Genomic DNA, 18,774 nt, shown 5'->3' on the forward strand with positions numbered 1-18,774 from the left:
CCATCGAACAGCCCCCGTATTCACCTGATCTTGCACCGTGTGACTTTTTCCTGTTTCCCAAACTCAAATTACCACTCAGAGGAACGCGTTTTGAATCCATAGAAGACGTAAAACAGAATTCGCAGAGGAAACTCAAAGCCATACCGGAAAGCGCCTATAAAAAATGTTTTGATGATTGGAAGAAACGTTGGCATTTGTGTATCGCTTCTAATGGAGCATATTTTGAAGGAGATAAAATAAATATTGATGAAGATTAAGAATTTTGCGTTTTATTTAAAATTTCCGGAACCTTTTCGGTCACAATGTAAATGCTATGTTTACTCTTGAGGTCAGAAATAAAACCGTAAAGTTGCATAAATTGATTTCAATCTAATTTAAAAAAAAAAAAGGAAAGAAAAATTATGAACAGTAAAACAATGATGCTATTGCAATAAAAAATTTATTGAAAATAGAATTTCATTATTTTGTAAATAAAACATTTTCTGAATAATGTTGAGTATTTCAACCTTTGCGTACCACCCGTCTATTCTATTAAATTTTTGTATATTTTGGTTTGTTTATTTTATTATATTATTTTTTATAATTTCACTTGAAAGCACCGATGTGGCCAATTACAAATTTTATTATATATGAATTACATTTCAATTTTTATTATTTTTTATTTATATTAATTTTACTATTTTAATTTTATATTATATTTTAGTTTTTATTATCTTAAATCATTAATATTCCAATTTTATTAAATAATATAAATTACTAAATAGTTTTCATCAAAGCATTTAATATAAAACATATAGTAGAAGATACAATATACCTACATTATGCAATATGCAATGTATAATACACAAAATGAAATATGCAATGTACAATATACAATATTTAGTTTAATCTGAAAATACTTATATACAATACTTAGAGCAGTAGTCTTAATATATATCAAGATATATATAAATTTATCATATTAGAAAATAGCAGACGTCATGTCTACTGCGATGAATATGACTATATTAGCTTAAACACAATATAATAATATATATAGGATATACTAAGAAAAAAAGAAAAAAATTAAAAAACTTGATCAATATTAATTTTTTGGATTTTATTACTTATTCTTTAGTCTATTTATGCTATTAATGCGCCATTTAGCTATTATTTGTTCTATTAATCAGTCCTTTTAGTGGTATATGGCTGAGGCTTATTTTAATGTATACCTTTAAGCTAGTTGTGCATTGACTCCATGCATGAGTAAAGTGTAGTAATTTTTTTTTTAATTGAAAAAAATTAAATCATCTCAAGTTCATTTTATATTGAATACTATTTCAGTTTCTTATTTCACTAGTTTAGTGAATAATGTTAGCAGTTTTTGTATTTTTTTAATACAAACGGAATACAGGAATTTGCATTTAATAATTTAAGTTCAGATTACTGTTTTGGGTCAACCTATATATTTATTATTCACCAGTTATAGCAAGTCAAAATATTTGGTGAGTTTGTTAATTCAATAAATTTAGATCAATGATCACATCTACTGCAATAATATGACTGCGAATATAATATATCTCCGGCATATATGTATCATATATATAATCCTAATTGAGTGTAGTTTTATATAAAGTTTTTAAAAAATTTGTTTGTTTTACTCTATTAATTTGTAAGATACTCTAAGATGCAGTGCATATTTAAATCATTTATTTGTAAATAACAACAAAATTGTAAAAAATTTTTTAACTTGACCTTGGACTGGACCACATCTTAAGTTCATTATTTAAAATGCTTGCTATACTTCTATTTTTTTTTTCTTAGTACAAAATAATAATTTCATTTTACCTTATATTATTGATCTAGTCAATTACGCAAGTTGAATTTTTTTCAATAGATATCTTTGTTTTTTCAATTGTTTGTTATAACAACGAATATTTATAGTACAGTAATTGCTCAATAAAAATGAAATATGATTGAAGTAAAACAAATACGTTATTCTAATATAAATTTAATTTAAAGTCAAATATGGTAAAAAAAACCTCTATTTTTCGGTTTCATTAAATTTTGTTTTAATAATTTTTTTTTCTATATTATTTAATAGTTTTTTTCCATTTTATTAATATTTTTTTTCTATTTTATTTAATAATTTTTGTCCATTTCCTTTAATATTTTTTTTTTTTATTTTTAATGAAATTTATATGTCTTCCAGTTTGTTTTTAAATATTTTGCGGAATTATTTGTCTACAAATTTTTTAGTATTTATTTTATTTCTTTAATTTTGTGCCTCTTTTATAATCTTTCATTTTATAATTAACTTTTTCGTGTATAATATACAAATGTAATATTGCACAAATTAAAAAATTTTCTTGTTTTTTTTTTGGTCATTAAAACAAAAAATTATTAAAAAATACTTTAAAAAAAAATATAGATAATTTAAAAATCAAATAAAATATACATAATTTAAAAAAAAATTAAATGTAGATAATTTAAAAAAACAAATAATATAATACGACAAATAATAAATATTAATTGAATTCAAAATGAATTATCTATATTTTACTTTGAAATAAAAATCTATATTTTATTTCCTTTTTAAATTATCTATATTTTTTAAAAGTATTTTTTAATTTGTGGAATATTACGTTTGTATATTATTCTGTTTATTATCACATTTTGTATAAATACAATTTTTATAAACCTAAAAAAATAATTTTAATTAATTTAAATATTCAGATTATAGTAGTTTTCACTGTAGCTAGCTCATTAAGGAAAAAAAGAACAGCTAGAAAATGTTTGCTGTCGTCATACTATCTTCTGGAAATATATATATAACAGTCGGCATGTTTTTTTTATATCTATCTGTATACGATTCTGTTTTATTTTAATTTGAGTTCCTACTGTTGGCGAAAGCTTCTGGTTTTTATACTTTAATTACTTTTGAATATTTTAATCAATTTGTTGTCTAGTGTCTACAATTTATTTAAAAACACATCAGTAAAATTCCAAAAACAAAAAAAAAAGAAAAATGTAAATAAAAAGCACACAATTAATGGCAAAGAATTTGTAAATATTGGAAAGAAATACGTACGTAGTATATAACAAACATTCAACCCACTCATGATCTATATTCACGTGATATGATTTGAAATTATATACATACTAATATGAATATATACATAATATATATATATATATATATGCTATTTATTATTACAGGATATAAAGTGAAATCGTTTGCATCAAAAACCATTCATAAAATTTAGTAAATAATTAATAAATATATAAATTTATATTACTATTTTATAGTAAAGTTAATGCCTGACTGTGACAGCCGCCAATACACCAGACCTATAGAAATAATTTCTACAGAAAATTTGATGCATTTTTTTTTAAATTGATTTTTATTCATCCCTTTTATTGAAAAAAAAATTACTTAATTTTATATTAAATATAAATGGTTTTTAAAAAAAATGTAGAGGTCACGATTTTATTAAAATTTTATATTACTTTAGTAACAAAAAATTAAAATAACTTTTAATCAATCAATCTACAATATTTATTTATATTTAAAATAGATTAATTACAAATATACTGAGTAATATATTGATTATATAAATGCAAAATTTAAAATAATTGAGTCCTAAATAATTTATTTACAAAAAAGTTCATATTAAATAATTTTATAATAAATAATTATATTGGAAATAATAGAAATATGTATAATTATATTACAGAATTTTCTCACTATTTAATATACACTTTTCTATTTCAAATATAACTTGTGTCATACCATATAAAAGCTTGGTATAGATAACTTTATTACAAAAGTTTATATTATAAACAAATATAAATTATACAATACAAATGCATTATAAATAATTAAATTTTATTTATTTGACTGCTAGCATTTAATTGAAACAATGTGCTTACTATACATACATTTAATGATTTGCTTTGATTTCCAATCGCTTGCAATTTTATTTAGCAAAGTAACAAACCCACCCAATTGATTTCAACAAAAAGCTTTTTTGTGGTGAGTTTGTGAAATGTTGAACTTTCATCAAAAAGTTGAACACAATGAAAATTATTTAATGGTAAAAATATTAAATTAAAATAACTTAAATAAAAAAAATATATTTTTTTTTTTCGCAAAAAAAAATTGTTTTAGTTTTTATTAATAGTATATAAAATAATTTATGAAAGATAAATATTTTGATTATTGCGTGTGAGGATAATATGCTTAGACCTCAATTGTTTACTACATTAATCTAAAGAAATTATTCATGAGTTTTGGTAAAATCACCTGATTCAGTGTGGTTAATATGCTTCAATAATTTCTAAGAAAAATGATTTTATTTTAATTAGAAAACAAATAAATATAGATGATTTAAGAAAAATATATATCAAACTTTTCTTATGTTTTTATAGTTTTCTTTAAGGCTATTGATCATGGTTAAAAGTAAAATAATAATAATAAGATTTGAATAAAAACAATTTATTTTTTAGTGCTATATTTTCTAAATATGATTTATTTCTATTTTAATAAATTGAAATAAAAAAAAGATTTTTTTGAATTTTATATTTAAATAATTAATTTAATATATTTATGTATATACTTTTATAAAAAATACTTCTGTTGACGGTATAATACGTCTTCTATCAGTTATGGGTGTTACACCGATTTTATTTTTCTATATTATCATCATCGTTACCTAAATAAGAGGCCAATAGATTTCATAGTTCGAGTTTAACTATTATCATGCCAAGTAATAGTTACCTATTATCTTGTCTAATAATAATAAAATCATAGTTGGATACGTTTCGTTGATTGATTGTCTGTCATACAATGGATTTGTTAAAAATAAGGATCCTTTTAGGTATTCAAAGATATGTTAGAACATTGACAGTTCGGCGGCTGTTATCAATAGAACGGAAATCTTCTGGGTCTATTTCTGTTTTGATAGTTTACGATGTCTGGTTCTACGATCAGATATAATTTAGTTACATATAGAATATGGATGGATCTTAATAGAAAAAAATACTGTTTTTATATTTTAATTTTAAAATAGTTAAATAGTTATTTTAAATAGTTAAAACAGCGTAAATATAATCAATTGCGTATCGTTAATTGAATACCGTAAGCGTATTGGTGATTTAGTTGACATTATTTTTATACATAATTGTAATATTATTTACTTAATAGTTAAACCAATAAATTAAAAGAATTAAAACAATTTTTATTTACGAGTAAAACGGCATTTATATAATTATATAAATTTTTCTCATGAGTTTATTATTAAGTTTTTGACACGCTTCTTAAAACAAATATAAGTGCTTCATCTAAATTCTCCATATGCGAATTTTCAAACTCACCACGATTAGCTTTTTTCCCCCTTAACAATAAGATCTGCTGCAACAAGAACACAGATGATCGTTGATCATCTATTCGCATAAAAAAGCTGTACACTTACTTTCAGCACTGTTTCAATCTCGTTCCATTCGTTTCAATTTTGATTCAATGCTGTTTCAATATTTTGTTCTTGTGTTTATTGGAGTTAAATATGTTCAGTTTTGCTAAGTTCTCGTGTACGATCGTACGTATAATTTGCCGGTTCCTTCATATATTTTTAAGTTTCGTTTTAATATTCTCCCTTTTTATAAAAAAAAAATAAATAAATTCTAACGTATTTTACGAGCGAAGCTTAAAAAAATAAAAAAACGTGTGTTGGAAACCTATGTGAAGTGATAAAAAAAAAAATTGCCGGCAATTTCTTAACGGAATATAATTTTACGCTCACTTTATTTAACTGATTTTTAATTTATTTTTTACAAAATGTGAAGCGAAAGTGAAAATTAAAAATAAAAAAATGTGTTTTTAATAATTGAACAATATTATTCTTTTTACAAAACCTTAAGAATTTAAAAATTTGAACAAATTTATTTAATTTTGTATATATAAAATCAAGAAAAATATAATTTAATTACTTGACAAAGTCGCTGGACGTCTATATAACAACAATAATAATAAAATATTGTAAAATAAAAAAATAAAATTAAAAAAAAAAATTTGGATGTAAAAATGTAAATAATTTAATATATTAAAAAAATTATAAAAACTTATAAAAAAATATTTATTGTTTATAATACAAAAAATTTATTTATAATAGTGATATAAAAAATATTTAAATTAAATATTAATGTATGTATAATAATTTTTGTTAATATTTTTTTTTTAAATTTCGTATCGTTTGTTTTCGATATATTTACTTCAAATCATTTTTCCCAATTTTTTATTGCTTTGTTTTCGACATTCATTTTATTTTCAAAATTTGTTCTTATTTAAAAGTTGGCATATTTTCTTTCCGCTATTTCAAAAGATAATTAAATTCTTACAAAATTTTTATTAAATAATTTTAATATTAATAAAAAAAATAGACATAAAAATTTATTGGGGATGTAAGAATTTCTTCTTCCTAAAGTGCATACAAATTATTTTAGTATTTTCGTTAGATATATTTTGATATACTATATCACAAATTAATAATATCCTTTAAAAACCAGAATTAGAACAACTCTCCAGAAGTTTAATTATATTATGTTCTAATGGTTGTTCACTTTAGGATTGAAAACACAAAAGACCCACGCTTTATATTATCACACGTTGATGTTATACTATCAATAGTTTGATTTCTTTATATTTTGCTAACATTTTACACGTTCATCATCGATCATATGTCAGCTACTTATAAAGAAGAAGTATATAAAAATAATGGAGTTGACATCTAAATAAATATTCATTTCATAAAGTTGTGAAAAATTAATGCCATTTAAATAGCTTCAATAAACTGATTATCTTCAATACCAATTCCAAATATATATTATAGAAGATTGAACTTCTTCTTCTATGCCCTCCGTCTGTAACATCTGATTCTCTCGATACCAACTCCATATATTAAAGAAAATTAAACTCTTTTTCCTCCTCATTTGATTCTCTTCCATACCAACTCCATATATTATAATAATAATATATAAATATTATTCTCTTCTCAAATAATATTGTTATATTAAAGCAAAAATTTAAGTCAATTGGTTTCCAAACAGTAACGTATAAACCATTCAGTACTTTCTTCTGGTTAAGAAAATTGGTTTTCTTGTTTAGTTTAGCTGTCAGACTACGATCATACCTACTTTGTAAGCAAGCTGGATTTCTGAAAAATGTTGAAGGGAACCGACAGCCACGTTTAAATAACCTGTATCTAAGAATTCGACGTTTCACTGGTAAAGGATTTTCTCATTTTATATACAATTTTAGTCAAATATTTGAAAATAATTAAGATTTCTATTTTAATTAATTTTGTTGTTAAAAACAACTTTAAAAAATCTAACTTGTTTATACAATTAGTCAATCAATCAATAAAAATTCTAATTTATGAAAAATATATTGTATTTAACTTATACATATGTATTTTAAGAAAATTACGTCATTTGTGATTCCTTAATGCCGGTAATCACATTATTTTATCTGACTTCATTAACTGTCATTAAGTTATTAATGTTGTTATTCCCCAGTTTTATCTATTTTATTGCACATGTTTTTTGTCTTCAGTTATTTTTGCACATGTGCATTGTAGAAACTGACGATGTGCTCTGAACTTAGTGATCTTTTCTGATTAAATTCAATGAAGACCATTCATCATGTAATACTCGGACATTGTCATCTAAGAAGCAGAAGATTTATTTTTAATGAACTGAATTGATGTAATTTTAGAATGAACATAAATAATAGACTTCTCTCTTACATTATGTCAATCATTTCTATTTAACTTTATTTTATATTTAGAGTGAAGAAAAATATTATGATAATATTAGTATAATAAAAACTAACACGATGAAAAAAAAACCACGTTACTGACTCATTCTATTAATATCATCTTTTAAGAAACAAACTTTATTTAAGTGGATTCTAATTTGGTTTAAATCAAATCACAGTTTTAATCATAATAAGTTGTATTTTATTTCTGTCCTGCTCTATCATACATAGTTACATCGAAAAGCTGATGTTCATATTAATCTCTTTTTAAACGTTTTCGAATAGGTTTTCGTTCCTACAGCGATTCGATTTGTACCAAAAGAGTGGTTAAATTTATTCTAAATTATGTATTATATGATATATAGGTATAGTGGTGAAACCATCAGTGGTAGTATTATTAAAGACATATTTTTCTATAAACGTATTAAGTAAAGTCACTATTCCTTCTTATGGTCTTGGACAGATCAGTTGTAGGGTACCTAATTGCTTTCTAATGTTTTTATTGCCTACTTAAAATTTTTTGTTTATTTTGTTGACGAATTTTCACAGTTGTTCTTTTTTTTTTTTATTTATTATTTATAGTTTATTTCCATATAATTTTTTCCTCAACATATAAAGATAAACTTTGCCGAAAAAGCATGATTAATAATAATTATAATGATCTGGCACAATTTTATAGATTGCAATATTTTTGAATAATTTTTCCCCTACTTGCTATAATAGATAAAAACTGTTTGCATATAGAAATGTTTAAGTAAATGTTGAAGATATAAAAATTATATTAGTATTTTATTTAAAAAAAATAAATAAAATCGTGTGGGTGTTTTAATATATAGAGCACATATTGTTATTATTTATGTATATAACAATTTATAATATATTGCGTTTTTATATACATATAGAGATTTAAATATACTTTTACTTGTTTATTTTGGCAAAAAAATTTTTGTATATTTTGTTTTTTTTATTAATTTTTTTTAAATTTACTAAATTCTTCAAATGGTTGTATACAAAATTTTTTAAATAATAATGCAAAACACTTTTTTTTTTTAATTTTTTCTTACCTAACTTCATTCATAATTCTACTTTACTTTTGTTAGACTACAAATTTGAAATAGACTATTTTCATATTGCTAATACTCAAGTTCAGGAGGTTATTGCCTAATTTCCATTAATATTATTTGATTGTTATATAAATAACAATAGATCAGTGTTTTGGATTTACCAATAGAGTCTTCTGAATTTCATTCAAAACTCTAAAATACGAGGTATTTCTATTATTTTGGAAGTTAATATTTTTAAAGTTGTAGTTATAATATATCTTATTCACTTAAAATTAAAATCAGCTTTTAAGTAAATTATTTAGTTGAAATAATTACAGTATTATTAGATTTTATTATATTACAGTATCATATTATATTGCATTATTCTATGTATTATGGTGTTGGCATCCTACGTATCCTACGATATACGTTTTACTATTGCATCTGATGGCGCAGAGTCTCGGAAAACTTGAAACTAATATGAATGTTTTTGCTTCGTGTTCGAGCTTAGAACTTTTTGAACAGGCAGAAATATCGTACAAGTTATATATATACCATATGTCACGGTAAAGAAACAGTTGACTTAGAGGAGCTTTAGTAACAACTTGTAGCTTTTAGCTACCAATGATTTAAAATTCTACATTTGTAATATTTTAACAAAGTAAAATATTACCTTATTATAAATAAATAATTAATTACAATAATATTACTAATTTTAAAATATGTTTATTAAAATACTAATGTTTTTAATTAATCCTCGTTTTTTTAGTGCTGCTAGCCGGTATTTTCTTTCTATATTATATAAATATAAATAAATGGAGCGTTTAGGCTCAAATTTCCTTGACATTGACATTTAAACTGTCCCTAAATCTTATTATGTTTAAATTAGAAAGCACAACGAAAGTACTGTCTATTGTCCCATGGCACAATCCTGGCTATGATACTGCGTAATGATACTATAATGATGATTTTTTTTTTCTATATTTTTCTTTGCATTGAAGAAACTTAAGGTTTACTATACTAATAATAACATAATATTGAAACAATAAATAAATATTAAGTTTCTAGCAAAATCTTAATGTTTTCAAATAATTATTAATCATACACCAATTACTGCAATTTTATATATATGAAACGATAATTTTTATTTTTTTCATTATACTCGGTTAGAATTACTCGTAAAATATTGAACCCACGCTTTAACAATTTTATTTTAATATTACTTTGTTTAAGTAATTTTTTTTTTTGTCATATATTAGTATTTGTATTGACTATTATATGTTATTAAGCATTTTTTATTTTTTTTATTATTATTATTTATATTTATTTACTCATAATCTTCGGTTTTTTCTGATCTTTGAGGCTGTATTACATCAGCTTTCAATCACTTTGTTTAAAAATAATTTGTTTAATGGTTTTTTTTTTTTATTTTTATGTAAATAAGTTAATATTGTTGATGTCTGTATTTCATAATATTTTCGTCATTGTAAGTTGAATAGTTCAAAATATTCGGATATATAAAAGAAACAATATTTTACATATTTTGGTCATTATAATTGTAAATAAAATTTTTAGGAATGTAAAAATGTACACATTTTTTAGTTAGGTTTATCTATTTCTGGATATTTAAGGGTCTATTATTGTTTTTTTTTTTGTTGTAACAGTAGAGTTACTGATGTTATTCTGACGTTTGGTATTCTCAAATTCAAGTAACAAATTTTTGGTTTATTATATCATCTCGCATGGTAGAAAGATGAATGGACAAATGGAAATTAAAAGTGGCCATGTGTATATTTTTTCTATTTGCAATGGAAAGTTTTTGTTCCTCCTATATACAATTTCTTTTCAAAAATAATTTATCTTCTATCAATTAATTGACATTAAAACTGAAATTAACTTCTGCCATATTCAATTTCTTTTCTAAAATAATTTTTCTTTTATCATTTAATTTGCATTAAAAATGAAATTAACTGAAACTAATAACATTTACAAAAATAATTCTATTGTGAAAGAGTTTATCAATTCAGTTTTCTTCCAAGTGGTCTAACTTCCTTTTAACTTTTATTTTTATTTACACACTTTACTATGAATAAAAAAGAACTGTTGCTATAGGCAATTTACTTAAGATACAATATTTAAATAATACCATTTACAACTTTTTATTCAAATTAATTTTTTTTTTAATTCACACATTTTTATTACTTCTACGTGCATTGTTTATAAAATAATTTTTGTATATAATTCCGAACATATTTTTGCATATTTTTTCCCTCCTTAATTATTTAAACGTTTTAACCATTAATTTAAACTCATACAAAATTCTATTATTTTTTCTTTTCGTTTTTTTGTTATTTTTTCGTGCAGTTTACTTATTATATTTTACAATTTATCATATTTATTCTTATTCTTAATTTTGTACTTTTTTAATTTAAATTGTTTATTTTAAAAATTAAATAAATATTGCAAAATCATTAGAATTTGGTTAATTAAATTTTATGTAGTTTTTGATTATTTATTTCATATTATTTATATTTCCCCATTACAATTGATGTTAACATATTTTAACATAATTAATTTAATTATTAATAATTATTATTTTTATTTTTTAAAAATTCTCATGAACAACCCACACAAGTTTCTATTGAAATAAATAAGAGGGTGTAGTTTTTGTGATCGTAGCGAAAATTTGGTTTTTTTTTTAATAAAATGTTATTTACATATAATTGAATAAGTATTTTTTTACTTTAGATGATTCCTATAGTATAGGCGGAATGTTAGTTATTTTAGGTTTTTGTACCCGTATTCATAATTTTGAAGACATGTAGGATAATAAACGCAGACTACACATACAAAAATAACATTGTTGTTCAACTTTTCACCTAGTCGTAGAAAGTAAAAGAATACTAACAAGTTTTAGCAAAAGGCACTGGATCTCGACTCATATATATATATATATATTAATAGAAAAGGAAAACTTGTTGAATTGGGATCTACGACGTGAGAAGTGCTTGTGAAATCAAAGTAAATTGAATTATTAAATATTTTCAAATACCGCATATTAATAGGAAGACTGTATGTAATATTAAGAACGTTGTGTGCTGACTACAATCTACAAGCACATGTTCATAGGCAAAAAGAAATGTCTCTAGACTGACGGCAGTAATTACTGACTTTTGAACTAAAGTGCAGATGATTAAATTGGAAAATCTAGAAGAAAAGGCAATATTTTGTCTTTTTTTTCTTACATGTCTTAGTTTCTGAATACAACGACGACTCACCCTAATTAAACTGCCTCTTCCATAATCACAAAAAGAATATTATGTGCTGGTTTTACCACCCGTCACAGATGAACCGCTTTTATATAATCTCGAGGAAAATATCGCATGCTGTCTAAAATCTTCTGCAGTCTGCTGATGAACAAAAATCAAAGGAACATTTCTAAAATGACGTCAGTATTTACTGATTACAAGGCTATCATAGAGTAGGCGTCCAAAATCTAAAAAAGAAGGCAACTATTTTCAGAGAATTTTATTATATACTAATATTATAAGTTATTGTTATTATATATGCAAACTATCCTGCAAACTGCGCCAACTACCGCGGGATCAGTCTTTTAAATATCGCATATAAGGTTCTATCAAACGTACTATGTGAAAGATTGAAGCCAATCGTCAACCAACTGATTGGACCTTATCAGTGTGGCTTCAGACCTGGCAACTCTAGACCAGATATTCACAGTGCGTCAAATCCTGGAGAAGACTCAAGAAAAACAAATCGACACACACCACCTATTTGTCGACTTCAACGCTGCTTTTGACACTACGACTAGAAGCACACTCTATGCCGCTATGTCTGAATTTGGTATCCCAGCAAAACTTATACGGCTATGTAAAATGACGTTGAGCAACACCACCAGCTCCGTTAGAATTGGAAAGAACCTCTCCGAGCCGTTTGATACCAAACGAGGTTTCAGACAGGGTGACTCCTTGTCGTGTGACTACTTTAACCTAATGTTGGAAACGATAATTCGAGCAGCAGATTTAAACCGTACTGGCACAATATTCTACAAAAGTGTAATGCTGCTTGCGTATGCCGACGATATTGATATCATTGGTCTGAACACCCGCGTCGTCAGTGCGGCATTTTCCAACTTAGAAAAACAAGCAAAGCAAATGGGTCTTGTGGTAAATGAGGACAAAACAAAGTACTTTCTGTCAACAAACAAATCTCCTGAGCGTCTTGGGACCTACGTCACTGTTGACAATTATAAGTTCGAAGTTGTGAAAGACTTTGTTTATTTAGGAACCAGCTTAAACACCAAAAATGACGTCAGCCTAGAGATTCAACGAAGAATTACTCTTGCCAACAAATATTACTTCGGGCTAAGTAAGCAATTGAGAAATAAAGCCCTCTCTCGACAAACAAAAATCACGCTCTACAAATCCCTTATCATGCCTGTCCTGCTGTATGGTGCAGAAGCTTGGACAATTACCAACAGTGATGAGAAGGCGTTAGGAGCATTCGAGAGAAAAATTCTTCGGAAGATCTATGGTCCCATACGCGTTGGCAACGAGTATCGAATTAGATGGAACGATGAGCTGTATGAGCTATACCGCGAAATTGACATAGTTAAGCGCATAAAAATTCAGCGGCTACGCTGGCTTGGTCATGTCGTGCGAATGGAAGAAAGTGCTCCGGCTAGAAAGGTATTTGATTCGGTACCCGCAGGTGGAAAACGCGGTAGAGGACGTCCGCATCTTCGGTGGAAGGACCAGGTGACCAACGATTTGAGGGCGCTCGGTACTACCAACTGGCGTCAGAAAGCAACTAATCGGGCTGACTGGCGGAGGCTACTCGACGCGGCCAAGGACGACACACGTCTGTAATGGCCAACTAAGTAAGTAATAATAATTTTATTATTTATTATATATATATATTATTATTATTTTATTATATATATTATATTATTATATATTATTATTATTATATATTATTATTATTATATATTATTATTATTATATATTATTATTATTATATATTATTATTTATATAATATAAAAATTTATTCTTATATCTTTATGATAGCTTCTCTAAACTATAATTAATATTAAATACCGCTACTCATAATTAATAAGCACCAATTAAATTAAGGTTTAAAAGCATAATTTAAGTAAATTATTTATACAAAAAATCTAAATCCATAAAAAATATATAAAATTAAAGGAAATATTCTATGAATGTGACCAGAACTATAAATTTGAAGCATTTTTCACACACATTTTCCACACTTGACAATACAAAGGATAGCGACATTAGACCCAGCAAAGATTTTTTTATTATTTAGCTAATTTTTTTTGTCGAATAAAATAGAATTCCAATGAAAAGCAAAAGGAATGTGGCTAATAAAAATAAATAAATACCACAATAAAGAAGAAGAAGAACTTACTTACTTGAACCAATCCAAAACACTTTGAAACACTTGTAGATGCCACAAGAGGCACACGACTCAGTTGGGAGATAAAAAATCTGACAAAACAAAGCAAAAATGTGGGCTCTCCTGCTGTTTAATAGGAAAAAATGAGGAACAGAATTCCAGCAAAAATAGTGAAAAATATTTTTTAAGCTATCAAATTAAATTGTTAAATCAATAGTTAATGCCATGCATTAAAAAGTTCAACTGAACTGAACAAACACTAGACAAATGCGAAAACAATAAAAGAATAATTAAATAAATGTGCAACATGTGCCGAAGGAAATCTTTTTGATATTGAAATTATAAGCACAATTTTTATTTTTCGTAGTGTGGCACACGCTGCCCTGCCTGCCAACCGAAATGGGTGGCAGTGCAGAGTCAAGTCAAGTCGGTTTCAGGCGCAACTGAAATGCAGTTGTTGAGTGGACGCCAAAATTTTTACAATAAATCCCCACAAAGCCACAAAGCAGGAAGGAAGCAGCACATTGCATGCATGTATGTATGTATGTATATATGACTGCAGCCTGTGCCTGTATGAATATCTGTAAATCCGTTCAATTCGTTCGTGAGTCTGTTGTTTACTTTCGGTTGCAACATTTTATGCATTATTATTTTTGTTGCATTTAATTTATAGCTTTGTTATATGAATCTGCAACTTTAAATTGTGCGTTCGAAAGAGGAGGGGGCTAACAGCAATGCAATTGGCATATTTCAATTTAATGTGCTAATTATATACGCGTAGATCGAAGACAACAGGCAGACCAAATGAAGCTTTTAAAGAATTCTATTTTTCTTCCTAATTCTCTTGATATTTATTTTTTATTTTCTTATTTTAAAAGTATGTTATATACAATACTGCGGGCCCTTTTTATTTAGCGCAATCGTTGGCATTTTGTATTTTATAGAAATATTGTGCAATTGCAAATGTTTTTCTTTTTATCTGCACTTCATTTATCTGTTTTATACAATTTATTTAACAGCTTAAAACAATTAAAATTAAAATTTTTCATTTCTCTTACAATTGCCTATGCTATTGGAATGCTTTTAAGAATTCACTAATTTCGAAATACGAATTTTCTGAAAATTGCATTAAGAATGCATTTCATTTTATTATTTTTAACACTTTAAATACTTTGTGCAACAAATTGCTTTTCACAGGTGCATCATTAATTACTTTTACTTTATATTTCCATTGTTATTTTTTTTATTCGTTTTAATTGTTTTCCATTAATTAAGTACCTGTTAGATTTGTTGCATGAAGAAAAAAAATTAATTTAATGCATTTATTTAATTTGTTGTTAATTAAACGTTTAACAATTGAAAGTTTAAGATACTTAACATTAATTGTCTAAATTATTATTTATATATCTGTACATTATTAAAGTTCATAAAAGCTTATTCTTAAGTCAATAAAATATAAGTGGTGTTTACGATCTTGATTAAGGAGCTGGGTTATCAGTGTAACCCAGTAGCAACAAGTAGTAACAGTGTAAAACGATAGGAATAATATATAGTTACTCAAATTATGTTTAATTGTTGCCCCTTTTCACTGTTACTATTATATTCTACTGCTATTTTTCTATTCTACTGCTACTTCTCTCTTCTACTGTTAGTATTTTACTATTACTATTCTATTCTACTGTTACTATTCCATTCTATTGTTGCTATTTTTTTGTTGCTATTCTACTGTTACTACTTTTTTCTTGCTATTGTACTGTAACTATTCTATTCTATGGTTATACTATTCTACTGTTACTATTATTTTGTTACTATTATTTTATTGTTACTTTTATTTTGTTGTTATTCTTCTGTTACTATTCTATTCTACTATTACTATTCTATTCTACTGTTACTATTCTATTCCACTGTTTCTATTTTTGTTACACTATTCTATTGTTACTATTCTTACGGTTAATATTCTACTATTCTAACCAGTACAGTTCAAAATCCCTCACAGTACATATATAAATTTGACCACTTTCTCTAAGATATCTACATACATTTTAAGTATAGATATCTTAAATAGATTTTAAGTTTGCTTGATTTCTTGTTTTATGAGTCTTCCCATTTTACTTTTTTTTCCACAACATGTATCCTTCTTATAAAAGTATTTTTATCTTCTTTCATCTTGCACGTACTTATTTATTTTACCACTAAATTGAGCAACTGAATACAAGATAGAATGATTCACCGATATGTAGATATGTAGACGTAAGTTGACTTCTTTTAAATGAAAAACAAAACTAGAAGTCTGTTTAAGATACTTAGTAAAAGTATTACTATTAAGATGGGTCTGTTGATGGTTCATAGTCGGTTAGAAAACCGTGGTAGAAGAATATAGTATACATCTGGCGGATGGATGTGTATTGTTAATATTAATAATATTTATTCTTCCATTCTTTCATACTTAATGGTATATATAGCTCCACTATTAATATGGCTTCATTTAAATTTTATTAATTTATATGTTAAAGTTCATTGATTATAATAGCTTTACATTATTTTAAACATAGGTTTGGTACGGTTGAGCTCCAATACTAATCTTTTTAACTTAAAAACTATTTCATTCGTTTTCACATTCCTAACTATGATTCGAAAGATGAACAGATTATTTAAAAATCTTAGTTTGACACAAATAATCCATAATAATGAAATGATGTTTTCTGGATTAGTAAATCCTTATTATATACCATGTATTCATAAAGGTGCATAGAAACAACCTAAACACACAAATTTTTGTCATTAATTTTTTTTTTTTTGTAGGTTTTTTGCCATAAAAATTAAAAAATTTTCATTGAAAATGAAGTAATTATTGAATGATAGAAAAAGTGTACTTAACATTATTCCGACAAACATAAGTAAAATGTGTTCCTAATTCAGTTCATTAGAAATTGTATCTAAAACATAACTAAGGAGTCAGTCAGTTTTTCTTGGCCATTTGTTTCAATAAATATAATTAGAAATGGACAACACCTGTGTGTTTCATTTTAGAGTCTTTTTCACATCAAACTTTGTTAAATATTTTGTTATTATATAAAATATTTATCTTAATATACTCTATTTTCAGTTATTTTCTTAAGAAATTGAAACTATAAATTTAAATTTTTATTTCAAAAACATATTTTTAGTCATATAAAACTGATGCTTTAGTAGAGGCTATATCCCAACAAGTGAACAAACTGGCATGATGGAGAGAATGTAGAATACACCAGTCGTTTTTTATGCCTTTGTTCAGGATTATAGACAAAGGGATTTAAATGTCTAGAATATCACTTCTTCATTAGCCTTAAAGAGATAACAAAGGTAGTCCATTGAATTTCTTTAACTTCATATGGAAAACCAAATGATTTGACAAGTATATTAGCATTATTGGCACTAAATTATTATAAAAACACCGGTTAGTCTCTCTGCTTCTTCCTGACAACTAACACAGTGTCAGAATGGATAATAGACTTCTGTTAAGGTTAATATTTGTATTCTAATGCACCCTCTTAACTAACCTAACCTATTATTTAAACTTATTTAATTGCACAAAGATAAGTCAAGATATGTTTCTTCTATTCTGACTGACTACTCGTAAATTATCTTTCCATATATTCCATAATAAACAACTTTAAAAGCAAAATGTGATATATTTTCAATTTTTGTAAAATAAATCTTTTATTAAAATACATCAACATTCGTGTAGATGCTTTTGAAAAGATAATGGTTTGACGTTTTTAAATTTTATGAGCGGCAATTAAATTGAAATAATAACAAATCGAACTGCTGTAGTTGGCGCATTTGCTAACGAAATATCTAAAATTCGATTTAGTTGATGTGAATATTTTGCATCTTTCAGATGCATTCAGCGATAATATAAGTTGCTAGGCAGGCAGACGTCGTCATTAAAGCTTTTTCAGTTGTTCTTCGCTGTGTCTGTACAAATAAATAATAAAATTTTGTATATTTTTTTATGAGGTTTTTCAAAACAATTTGTTTTAAACGTTGTTGCAGTTTGTTTAATGATTTCATGCCAATAATGGATTTTGTGTGTTTGTTTAAATTTTTTTCATACAATTTTATTTAGAATTTTTTAATTAGATTTTTGCTATTTTTTTCATTGCTAATAAATTGTATTTTAAGAAATTTAATTTTTTTTTATTTAATGAATTTTTCTTTTATCTAGAAAATTGACAGAAAATTGTCAATTGAAAAATCTTGCAAAAGATATATAGAATAATTTCATTTATTTATTTATATTTTTTTTTTTTAATTATTTATGTTTAAAATTTTTAATTACTTAAGTTTTGCTTTTCGCTATATATTTTGCACATGTTACATTTTATATTATTTTGCGAAATTTATTTGTATCTTGAGTTTTTCAAAAATCGAAAATAAACAAAGAAAAGATATAGACCAAAAAAAAAATCGTTTTATATTGCCTTTTAAATGTCGTCGAATACTTTTAGTTCTTTTGGCACAGA

The sequence above is a fragment of the Teleopsis dalmanni genome, chromosome 2, assembly GCF_002237135.1.
Source record: "Teleopsis dalmanni isolate 2A chromosome 2, ASM223713v2, whole genome shotgun sequence".
NCBI lineage: Eukaryota > Metazoa > Arthropoda > Insecta > Diptera > Diopsidae > Teleopsis > Teleopsis dalmanni.